Source organism: Salvelinus alpinus, chromosome 7, assembly GCF_045679555.1.
Source record: "Salvelinus alpinus chromosome 7, SLU_Salpinus.1, whole genome shotgun sequence".
Taxonomy (NCBI): Eukaryota; Metazoa; Chordata; class Actinopteri; order Salmoniformes; family Salmonidae; genus Salvelinus; species Salvelinus alpinus.
The window spans coordinates 47,188,764-47,202,349 of NC_092092.1; positions in this window are offsets into that span (position 1 = coordinate 47,188,764).

The window sequence follows — 13,586 nt, forward strand, 5'->3', positions numbered from 1 at the left end:
TAGCTGCTCTTGGATCAGCCTTCTCCACTCAAATCTTACCGTAACATTATAATTATTCCACAATACTGAAGATGGATCAGCTCCTAGAGAAATATTACCACATATGGCTGCAAATATTGAGGCGGCTTATTATGCTTACCCAATAATAAGGTACTAAATCACATTGGGCACATCATTGTGCATGATTGGGAAACAGATGGGCTACTAAAGATACATGGTAAAATTGTTTTAAAGATGATCTTAACGCTACGAATGCTCTGGGAAACGAGGCTCAGACCACTCGCACAGCAGCCGAGGTGCATCGTTAGATGCTTTTTTGCCCTTCCTCGTCACTTTATTCACAGAAGATCTCCGCTTAACATTGAATCAATGTTTAGGCTATCGGTCTGACTGTGACTGCTGATAACTTCGGATTGAAGTTGACTACAAAGTTGTCAATGTATTTGTTACAAACAAATGAAGGATAAAATGATGCTTCAAATGAAACCGAGATGACTGCATTAAAATATAGATAGGCTACATAGGCCTATGGCCATTTCAATCATATTGAAATCAATTTCATGTTCAATCAATTGAGTTGTATTTTGCGACTAGGCTACTGTCTGTCATTTTTGTCATCTTTTTTGCCTCAATGTTTGACAACATGTGTGCAATGATGTGCCCAATTGTGATATCTCTAATTTTCCTTATAGAACCAAAAAGGGTTATATCGTTTGCTTCATATATGGAACCCCTAAAAGTTCTATATAGAACACTTTTATATGGTTCTTTGATCAGAACCCTAGAGGTTCTTCTTCTCTGATCCAAAATGGTTCCATATAGAACCCTGCATGGTGCCATTTATGAATTATGGATACTGCTATTAAATAGTCATATTTTTTTGTTGCAAATAATATAATTTAATAAACAATTAAATAATGGACCAAAAAAATACCAGCATAGCTTGAATAAATGATTGTCATTATATGCAAACATAGTTTGGAAATATGCACTGGTAGCCAGGGAGGCATTTCTTTGTTTGAATAATGGCCCATGTCAACAACTTCTTTACAATACAATGCAATACAACTTTGTCCATTAGTTACAGAGAACAGCACACATATGTCTTCTGCTCCATTCTCAACAGTGGAGGCTCCAAAGAGGAGCATCCTCCTCAGTTCATTTCAGAAAAATTAAAATAGTGAAACATTTAAAAAGTTATCCTTTTTTAGATACAAGTATACTAAATATATTCACGTCAACAAAACATTTATTAAAACACACTGTTTTGTATTGAAGGTCTACAGTAGCCTCAACAGACTCTGTAGGGTAGCACCATGGTGTAGCCGGAGGACAGCTAGTGTCCGTCCTCCTCTGTGTACTATGACTTCAATACAAAACCTAGGAGGCTCATGGTTCTCACCCCCTTCCATAGACTTACACATTACAACTTCCGGAGGATGTCCTCCAACCTATCAGAGCTCTTGCAGCATGAACTGACATGTTGTCCACCCAATCAAATGATCAGAGAATGAATCTAGTACTGAAAGTATAAGCGACAGCTAGATAGCACTGCAGTGCACAAAATGTGGTGAGTAGTTGACTCAAAGAGAGAGAAAGACAATAGTTGAACAGTTTTGAACAAATTAATTTCTTAAAAAATGAAGGTGAAGCAAGAGAGGGAGAGCTAGCTGTATTTCGTTGTATCTTTTTCCACTTCACTTCCACTTACTAAGCTTGCGAATGCAGCTAGCTAGTTGAGTCTACTCAAACACCCTGCACAAAAAGAGAGGGATGCTATGTTAGCTAGCTGGCTATGGCTATCCAACACTGTAATTCTTCCAAGTCAAGGTAAGCTTTTGGTTTTATTCAGTGCTTGATTTGGACTGAAATAGGTGCTGGTACTCATTTTAGATGCTGGTACTGTTTGTATTTGAGTTCAGGAGCTCCACAATACTTTTGAGCTAATATTCTAAAAGAGGAACATTAGCTCAAGCGTAGCTCTTGCCCAAGTCAAGCACTGGTTTTATTAATTTATTGCCACAGGGGCCTGCCGGTGGAAACTGCTTGCTGACTGTATACTGTACTGCATGATTGTAGTGGGTTTACTAACACGTTAGTTCTAATAGCTATGTTGAATATGACATAAGCTAATATGGTGACAATGAAATAGGCTGTGTGTAGCAGTTAGCGGTTATGATATGAATGTTTGGCTTGGAGACGTTTTTTCGCCTGGTCACAGACAGCTGATGTGCTGTGCACTGAAGGCCACAAGTGAAAGAAAAAGATGGGAGGAGGTGTGAGAAGGAATTATACAATGAGCAAAGTGATCGTATGTGGCTGCTATGAAAGTGAACTGTGTTTTTGCATATAATCAGGGGTGTATTCATTCCTCCGATTCTGTTTCTTAAATGGATGGAAACGGAACAAAACGGGGATAAACATACCCGAATTTGTCCAATAGAAACTTGTTTGCAACTGTTGGACTTATTGTTACAGCCGAGATCAGCTAGATGCAGGCAAGAGTGTGCAAGCTTGTATTGAATGTGTCACTGTCTGTCAACTTGATTACTCAAATTTTTCTCTCGACCTATGTGCACCTACGTTGTAAACTTTCATTCATAGGCTAGGTTATAGCCACCTCATAATGGGTATAGGGAACATTTTAGTATCATGTAGAAGCCTAAACCTATCGATGTTACATTGAGCTGGGTGAGTGGAATATGAATGACAGTCATCCAATATGCTGTAATAGAAATAAGGCCATGCTCATAAAAAAATGTATCTTCCTCCCTCATCTTAAACGGCACTGACCGCCACTGGTTCTCAACCCCCCTCCCCAAACAGCTGACCTCACACAAACAGTTGAGATGAGCACAGGTTCAAATCAAATTGTATTGGTCACATGCACCAAACACAGTAGGTGTAGACTTTACTGTGAAATGCTTACTAACGAGCCCATTCCCAACAATGCGGTTTAAAAACGATGAAAATGATTTGCTAAATAAAAAATATGGAAATAGCAACAAAATAAAATAACAATAATGAGTCTATATACAAGGAGTACCAGTAGAGAGTCAATATGCAGCGCTATGAGGTAGTTCAGGTACTTGTTGTAATACAGTATGTCCATGTAGGTAGGGGTATAAATGACAAGGATAGCAGCGTATAGCAGGATAGCAGCGTATGTGAAGAGTGAAAGTGTGTCTTTGTGAGTGTGGCGTCAATATTCATGTGTGTGTGTGTGTGTGTGTGTGTGTGTGTGTGTGTGTGTGTGTGTGTGTGTGTGTGTGTGTGTGTGTGTGTGTGTGTGTGTGTGTGTGTGTGTGTGTGGAGTCTAATGAGTGTACATAGAGCCAGTGCAAGAGAGTCAGTGCAAACAAATTAAAATAGAAAATCTATAATAAAGGGGGTCCATGTAAATAGTCAGGATAGCCATATGATTCAATTTTCAGAAGTCTTATGGCTTAGGGGTAGAAGCTGTTCAGGAGCCTTTTGGTCCCAGACTTGGTGCTCTGGTACCTCTTGTCGTGCAGTAGAAGAGAGAACAGTCTATGACTTGGGTGGCGGGAGTCTTTGACAATCGTTAGGGCTTTCCTCTGACACCGCCTGGTATAGAGGTTCAGCCCCAGTGATGTATTGGGCCATATGAACTACGCTCTGTAATGCCTTGAGGTTGGATGCCGAGCAGTTGCCATACCAAGCAGTGATGCAGCCAGTCAAGATGCTCTCAATGGTGCAGCTGTAGAACTTTTTGAGGATCTGAGGGTCCATGCCAAATCTTTTCAGCCTCATGAGGGGGAAGAGGTGTTGTCATGCCCTCTTTACGACTGTGTTGGTGTGTATGGACCATGATAGGTCCTTTGTGACCTATCATGCTACAGTGCAACACCCCAGGATGGAGAGAATGCTGTGGGGTTAAGGGCTTTGCTCAAGGGCCCAACGGTAGGGGTATGTTTGATGATGTGAACCCAGCAGCCCTCCAGTTGTCAGATCAATTCCGCCTGTTTTTTTCCAGCACCCGGCCCAGGTTACTTACTGCCAGTACAGTATGGGTTATTGCCTGGCTGGTTCCAGAGGATAAGACAATAGGAGCAAAAACATGAGTTAATCTTCAGAAATAAGCATGAGTTAATCTGACAAAATGAAGACAAAATTCTATGCATACATATAATTACCATGGTGTAGAAAAACAATTTACATGCAGTTGTTGTCAGCAGCAGCCAAAAGACAGATTATCTGCCTCTGATAGTTCTGGGTTACTGCCAGACTGAGAAAAACATAGTGTGTTAAAAGTAATGTAATGCTTAACTAGGCTATTCACCAAGACTTATTATACATTATTTATTATAATTTATGCATAGGCCTACCTCCTCTCAGTCAGCAACAGTCTTCTAATGGCTTCATGAAACATAGCCCCTCTATTGATTCCACACTAAAATACTGAAATAAAACTAACAGTTCGCAAACGTCCTTTGTCAGGATGTGTCTGTAGCTCCATTTGGCATACCCCATAATAAAAAACAATGTTTATTTGAAATTGTAAACATTAGCCGGCTGGCTTGTAAAGTGGCAGATTAAAGTAAATCCTAGCCTAGCTACCTTTTTCTGTTTAACGCTAAATTAGAAAGCTAAGTGCTGTAGCTAGCTAGCTAGCTTACAAACGTGCTCAAATTCTAATAACATTTCAACTTTATTTATCTAGCCTATAGTTTATCATATGAATTTCCCTTCCTATATGTTAAATAAATAATCTACTTTGCTTACCTTAATACATTGAAAAATAACTTGCTTATTGGTACGGTTCAACCACAGTCCTCTTGCTAATCCATGCTAGAATGGCAGTTGGTTTTGAATTGACCAAAGGTTCTATATAGAACCACTTTTTTATCTATGCTTTTATGAAACACATTATTTCCTCCTGCTTCTAGCTAGCACAATGTGGCAAAATAGGAATTCGATCTTCCCCCTGACATAAAGAGCTGACGTGTTGGACGTCAGCTAGCCATTCTTCTGACCAGGCGTAATCATGCAGCAGTATCATTAATATGTATATAAATGCCAATGCTAAAAAGATAAAACAAATTAAAAGGGCATGTTAGCTGTCATTTCAGAGTTTGATGTGAATGGGTTAGCTTTTGTAGGCTAGATGTTGTTTTCTACAATCCCCATTACACTCTGGGGTAGGGATATAACCCTCAAGGTTATTTGCCTTCACATGGCATGTAGTACAGTAGCCTATATATAAACTTTTTTAGTAAAGGGATCTTTAATCTCGACCAAAGAACCAAAATGATCTATATTGAACCCCAAATTATCAATTTTTCTAAGTGTAGGAGCTGATCCGTTGTCCGTAGGCTATTGTGGAATCATTGTCATGTTAAGGTAGATTTGAATGGAGAAAGCTGATCTGAAAGCAGCAATGCTTTTCTTTCGATCCTAACAGTAGCGAACACATGGTTTAACAACACACTTAGCGAACATTCTGTCAACATGCTTGTTGGGGAAACAATCTTTCTTAAAAGTTGGCTCATAAATCTACCACTTCTCGCAGTATCACGTCAGAATTAGACATTCATCCATGCCTCTCAAATATCAAATGTCGAAGTTGTTTCAAATGTCAAATGTTGAAGTATTTAGGGTTAAGTTCAGACATGAAGTCTACATTCTTAAGGTTAGGCATTAAATCCGAATGGTCGATGTAAGGGTTAAGGTATGGAATATGAAAACAAAAATATCAAAAACAACTTTCTATTGCTGCATTCGAACGTGCAACCTTTGGAATCAGAGGCTTATAGCCTACTTGAAGGTAACAATGCTCAATGTTGCCCCTAGTGGCCGGTATCCACGTCATCTCCCAATGTCCTCAGAAATGAACGGACGTCGAACACTGACTTGACCTGGCTGCATAAATAACGATGAATCTGGTACCATCATTGTGATGCTTAGTTACATCGTTACTAGGATAATAGGCCCTTATCCGATCAATTCCATAGCCCAGTTTCCCGACAGCGATGGAATTTAGGCTTACGGGTGTTTTAAAGATATATCTTTCGTAAAATGGCCGAAGATGTAACATGCGTTTCCCAAAACACCATGCAGAGATAACTTATGCTAAGTGCGTCGTTGAGGCATGTATAGATACTAATAGAATCGAAAGAAAGGCGCTGCTCTCGGGATCAACCTTCTCCACTCAAATCTTACCTCAACATTAGAATAATTACACAATACTGACAACGGATCAGCTCCTAGAGAGATATTATCACCAATGGCTGCAAATACTGAGGTGGCTTATTCTAATGCTTACCCTTATAATAATGCACTAAATAAAGACTTGGCACATAATTGCGCACATGTTAGGATACACATCATGAAATATAGCCTATTGAGGCAGAAATTACATACAGTAGCCACAGAGCAAAATAAAATAAACATTACATTGATTTCAATATCATTTAAATATATAGGCTTATGTAGCCTATACTGTAGGTAGGCTATTTATATGTTAATGCAGGCATCTCGGTTTTCATTTGGAGCATATTTTTTATCCTTCACTTGTTTGTAACAATTGCAAAGACATTGGCAACTTCATTGTGATGTTATCAGCGGTCACAGAGACAGATAAACATCTTGATTCTATGTTTAGCAGAGATCTTCTGTGTATAAAGTGGCGCGGTAGGGAAAAACGTATCGAACGACGCACGTTATCTGTTCTACGAGTGGTCTGAGGCAGTCGGTAAATAACGAGCGTTTTCAAGTGCAACTTTTGTAACGACAGTTTTGGGAAACCGCTTGGAGGTATAACAATACTCCTAAGAAGGTTCTGACGATGAACTTAGCCTTAAGATGCTTTTGGGAGACCGGGCCCAGGCCATTCAGCTAAGAAACAAACACACAGTACCTCCCCAAAATAAAAAGGCTTTATTTTCTAAATAAAGCATTTATTCAATGGAAATAGTTTGGCTATCAAGTCAAGCATAAGGAACAAGAGATTAGCCTACATAACACATCATCTGTAGCCGGTTCACTGGCCAGCGGGTTTGCACCCGCATCCACCACCTTATGTGTTCTACATTTTGTTAATGCATGTTTATAATTACCTTTTTGTCTGCTTGACCATGCAAACATATCCCCATGCAAACATATCACCATGCAAACATATCACAATGCAAATAAATGCAGCAACAAGAGCTGCCAATTATTTACAGGCTACAATCAGAAATCAGCATTTATTGCATTACTGTATATTTGTTTTATATTTTCGATGCAATTCTGAAAGTCTGCTATTCTAAATAAATAGCATTAATATAATAGGCTGTTTGATCCCCCATTAACAGAGCTAATATAAGGTTTGAAGGGACTATAGATTCACCCTTGTTCCTTTTCCCCTTTTCCCCCATTCCACCAAACCAAGCCTTTTTTACACGTCTTCCTCGCTTGTGCCAATTTTCGTTGGTTTCAGCCGATTCCACACCCTGTTTGTTTTGGTCAGATACAGCTGTACAGACCTATTTTTGCGGATTACAACTACATTCCTTTTGAGACTGCCAAAGGGAAAGGGCTGTCTTCCCCCCCGCTATACCCTGTCAATCGCACGCATGTTTTGTTCTATTTCCCGACGCAGCTTCAACAGAAAACGTATGGCCCTTGTTGATTGATCAGTTTTGAAATAGGTTAAAAAGGTTAAAGGTGGAAAAAGTTAAAGTGCGGGTTTAAAGGTTTCCCTGGCAATTGCTTTGTTTTTGAGAAAATGCTGTTCTTTTTTTGTCATTGGTGGAAGCGATTCGACAGCAGAAAAAGTGGGTTGCTGAACGAATTGTTTTTGCATAGAAAATAGACAATTGTGGACTAAATCAAATAGATATAAAAATAGGAGTCAACAAAAAAGCCTACATTTTATGACACAAAAATGTAGCCCTACATCATTTGCCCCTTCCACATATTAGAACATGACGGACGGTGCCGACAGACAGGTGCGTCTGAACGCTCACGCTTTTATGGAGTTTATGGAGCATTTCTTCTCCTGCACTTTTGCATTGCAGTGAATAGGAAAAAAGAGAGGGCCTTTTCATCGAAATCCTGATATCACATTTAAGCAACAGCAATGCAAAAACGTTATATATTGGTGAAATAATCAGAAGGCTAAGCCTCAACTGGTTTTAAAGCAGGAAAAAATCCGTTCTTTTCCACCACAGAATGTCTAGATTTTTCCACATTTACATTTTGCAATGCATGAGTTCACGCTAAGTTAGGCTATGCGCTATAATGACAGTGGTTTAATGATATAGGGTCCTTGAGGACCTGACGCAGGAGAAATATCATGCACTGCAGTGCTCATATATTGATGTTGCCATATATTGCGATTCCCTCCGGGAATAATATTTTTTTAAATAAATCATGCTGCAATATAATCTTCCATTCGTGAAAGGAAAACGACATACATTTCATAGTTCGATGCGTAGCCCATAGTTAATGCAGCGATTCCACCAATAAAACACGCTGTCTTATAGCCTCAGCTATAAAACTACGACATTTCGTGTAGATTCTGATGTTTTAATAACAGCAATACGAAAATGGGCTATAGAAAAAAAAGGGCAAAAAATACACATGCTATAGCCTACTTACTGTGACGATGTCCTGCTTTCCCATCTCAGATCTTGTCAAACGTGGTGTGTTTTGTCTCGACCATTTCTCAGAGATTCACTTAAACAAGTGGAAACTTAGTGTCCTGCACGATTTTATACACGATGAGCCGTCAGTAATGGGATTATTAAACAAAAACGGTTTCAGGCGCTGGCGTTAACCTTTTTTAATGCCTAATTAGGTTTTGCAAAGAAATAATTAGATTCAGTATTGCCCTGCCTATATTTTCTAATGATATCTACCACAATCTCATCATTAGGCTATATGGCCCTCTTGTCAATCATCTTTAAACATATATTTAGTGTCAGAGTACAGTAGATGATTTAAAAACATGTTGGCATCAAATACAGCTTTATAAACGAAACGAATTATCCTACACACAGCGACAGTCAACTCCACACTGCAGACGGGCAATGGACCCAACTGAAGGGCTGACCGCGCCATCTAGTGAAACCATAACAAAACACAATTGTTCTGTAAATACAACCATCACATGGTGTAAATTACAGGATCATTGAAACATACAAAAAGCTGATTGACAAGCATGCGGAAAAGGGCTCGGGTGCTGTCCATGGTGCTGAAACCAATCTGCAGCTCTTGCCTGGGCCACAGTCACTTGATGACTGTTTTCATCATGGTCTCTGATGCTTTCCAAGTGATTCTTGCTGTTCTAAAACCCATTCAGCATCTCGGTATCACACATATTCGCTGCAGTCAGTGCATATTAGGGCTACATATCTGTCTTTTCAACCAGCCTTCTCCCTTGATGTCACAGATCTCATCCCAGCGCTTGATTGCATTTACAACAGATTTCACACCCCTCCATTCCTCCACAACAGCTTTTTAAACGCTGGGAGAGGAGATCACATTGAAATTGTTATCACTGTCGCTCTCATCAGTGGTGAAGATGGTCTCAAACTTTCCAATTGTGTCAATAGGCCTAAATAACCAAACCTTAGGTCAAACCTAGTTACAATGTGGATTTATTAGACATGTTAGCCTATGTACTAACATTATTATCATGCATCATATAATCAAATGTCCAGATTACGCTATGCTAAATAGAAATTAAATCAATGGTAATTGCAGCTGGACATCACAGCCAGCCCTGCAAGTACCATTTATTGAGTAGAGGGCAGCATTGAGGTCAATTTTTGTTAAAGGCCCAGTGCAGTCAAAAACGTGATATTTCTGTGTTTTATATATATTTCCACACTATGTGGTTGCAATAACTGTGACATTGTGAAAATGGTGATGCCCTTTTAGTGTAAGAGCTGTTTGAAAAGACAGCCTGAAATTTCAGCCAGTTCTGGTGGGATTGAGTTTTGGCCTGTCTGGTGACATCACCATGTGGGAAATTAGTTAATAGACCAATGAGAAAGAGAGTTCCAAACCTCACTGCCAATAACAGCTAGTTACTCCCCACTCAGACCACTCCAAGACAATCCTAGCAAAAACTTTAGCTCGAGAAATTGTTCTTTGTTAAGAAGCTATTTTAGTTTATTTTTTACTATTTTACTAACAATCACAGTAAGGTACTTAATTGTTACCCAGAAAATATTTGATATTGAGATAAACGGCTGAATTGGTCCTTTAATTATTATATTTCAGTTTACTGAATTGTTTTTTCATAATTCGTTTTTGTTTCAGTTTTTGTTTACTATAATAACCTATGTGTATGTGTGTGTGTGTGTGTGGTGCGTGTGTGTTTGTGTGTAATATAGAGGAGTATTGGCCCAATTTAATGGATTTCAGGTTGGTCTCCAGATTAATGTTTGCTGGCTTGATACTTCTAAATTGTGGATTCTGTTTAAAGTACTGTTAAATATGCCATGTACCACAAATATATGACTAATAGATCAAAGCCATTTGAGCTACAACACTGTAATGAATCCCTTGTTAGCATCCCCGTATGGACATGATGCAATACAAGGAACCTTTATGCACATATCCCCTGTAGACTTTTCCTAGCCTACTGCACATGTGAGAACTTGGACTCATTAGTTGCCATATCTTTTACTGAGGGAGTATTTCCAGTGTATTTACACAATACCAATTAAGTTTAAACATTGAATCTTGACTAAAGTAGGCCTATATCTCAAATCAAATCAAATTGTACTTTGTCACATGAGCCAAATACAACAGGTGTAGTAGACCTTACAGTGAAATGCTTACTTACAAGCCCTTAACCAACAATGCAGTTTAAAGAAAATACCCCACCCAAAAAAGTAAGAGATAAGAATAACAAATAATTAAAGAACAGTAGGTACTAACAATAATGGGGCTATATACAGGGGGTACTGGTACAAAGTCAATGTCAATATGCGGTGGCACCGGTGTCGAGGTAATTTAGGTAATATGTACATGTAGGTAGAGTTATTAAAGTGACTATGCATAGATAATGACAGAGAGTAGCAGCAGCGTTCCGGGGGGGCAATGCAAATAGTCTGGGTAGCCATTTGATTAGCTGTTCAGGAGGCTTATGGCTTAGGGTAGAAGCTATTTAGGACCCTCTTGGACCTAGACTTGACGCTCCGGTACCGCTTGCCGTGCGGTAGCAGAGAGAACAGTCTATGACTAGGGTGGCTGGAGTCTTTGACCATTTTTAGGGCCTTCAGCGCCTGGTGTAGAGGTCCTGGATGGCAGGAAGCTTGGCCCAGGTGATGTACTGAACCGTACACAGTACCCTCTTGTCACGCCCTGGCCTTAGTTATCTTTGTTTTCTTTATTATTTTAGTTAGGTCAGGGTGTGACATGGGGGATGTTTGTGGGTTTTGTCTAGTCTAGGGTGTTTGTATTGTCTAGGGGGTTTTGGTAGAGTTCATGGGGTTGTGTTCAGTGTAGGTGTTTAGGTAAGTCTATGGTTGCCTAAATTGGTTCTCAATTAGAGACAGCTGTCTATCGTTGTCTCTGATTGGGAGTCATATTTAGGCAGCCATAGGCATTAGGTAGGTTGTGGGTAATTGTCTATGTTTGACGTTAGTAGCTTGTGTATGCACTTTCGTTTGTAGCTTCACGGTCGTTTTTTGTTTAGTTTGTATAGTGCTCGTGTTCATTTTTCATCTACTCAAATAAAAGAAGATGTATCTATATCACGCTGCACCTTGGTCCTATCTTTCACCGAAAGACGATCGTGACACCTCTGTAGTGCCTTGTGGTCGGAGGCTGAGCAGTTGCCATACCAGGCAGTGATGCAACCAATCAGGATGCTCTCGATGGTGCAGCTGTAAAACCTATTGAGGACTCATGCCAATTTCTTTCAGTCTGCTACGTGAGCTAAAGGACTGGAGGACTTATCAACACTGCACATGAATCAGAGCAAATAACTACTCTGTCTGACTTGACTTCCTCTACCCATTGCAAAGCCAACAATACAGCCATCAGCTCCACCATATATACAGCCAGGTGATCTGTAATACGTTTCCTGACTGACACCCTACATTCCTGCAGTACAAATGCTGACCCAGTACGCCCTGTCCTTGATCTCTTGAACCATCTGTGTAAATGGCCACAAAATCCTGGTATACAGTACAGTATCCAGACGTCTATGAAACAAATCAGTTGGATCAACCCCCTCCCTATCTTTCTGTAGTCTCTCCAACACTTCTAGATCAACTACTGGAGGTGGGAGTAGCCATGGTGGATTCACAAGAATAGCTACCATTGGGAAAAATTCCCTTCAATACAGTCCCATCTCCTTGCCTGGATATTACCCACCCACCCAAAGCTCATGTTCCCAGCATGCCTGTAAAATCCCTTTCGCAGGATGAGACACTCCATGTCCTTGTAAATTTACCCAATAATTCACTGCCAGCGGCTGTCTTCTAATCTGCAATGACATATCCCCCATCTCCATCTGTAGTGCAGGCACTGGGGACGTCCGAAAAGCCCCACTACATATTCTGAGTCCTTAACACTGTATGACATCTAGCCTTTCCAATGAGTTCCGGGCTGCTGAACCATATGCTATACTGCCAGTCTATTACAGATCGGATCAATGCAACATACATGGTCCTCAATGAGGAACGCCCAGCCCCCCGCCCCCCACCCCTTCCCCCGTCAGACAGCGCGTCACATTTACTACCTTCTTACACTTTCCCACCACTCTCTCAATGTGTTCTGCCCAGGTCAGCCTGGCCCTAGTGTCAAAGTACACCCCAAGGAACCTGAAGGTCCCCACCCTCTCCAAGTTTCTCCGATATAACCTCAAGCGTACTTCATCTCCCACCTTCCTCCTGGTAAAGAACACTGTCTCCGTTTTCTCTACAGAGAACCTGAATCTCCACATTAATGCCCACTGCTCTACCTCATTAATTGCTTCCTGTACCTTCCTGACTATAGCGATATGCGTCATTCCCACATTGAAGTAAAATTTATCAGCTGATCTTGGCTTGCACCAGAAAGGGGAAAAGATCATTCAAATCATCTCTGTTTTATTTTATTACCTGAAACTAGCTAGACACATTTCAAGTATGGCTTCTTTTATGTTGTCCTTGCAAGATTTCTGAGTAAAACATTCATCTTACTGGAATTATTTTATTGTAAATATACAGAAGCCTACTGATCCTATATAAATATACAGAAGCCTATAGCCATGAAATCCTTTGAAAGGCTGGTCAAGGCTCACATCAACACCATTATCCCAGAAACCCTAGACCCACTCCAATTTGCATAACGCACCAACAGATCCACAGATGATGCAATCTCAATTGCACTCCACACTACCCTTTCACACCTGCACAAAAGGAACACCTATGTGAGAATGCTATTCATTGACTACAGCTCAGCGTTCAACACCATAGTGCTTTCAAAGCTCATCGCTAAGCTAAGGACCCTGGGACTAAACACCTCCCTCTGCAAATGGATCCTGGACTTCCTGATAGGCCGCCCCCAGGTGGTAAGGATAGGTAACAACACATCCGATATGCTGATTCTCAACACGGGGGCCCCTCAGGGGTAGGTGC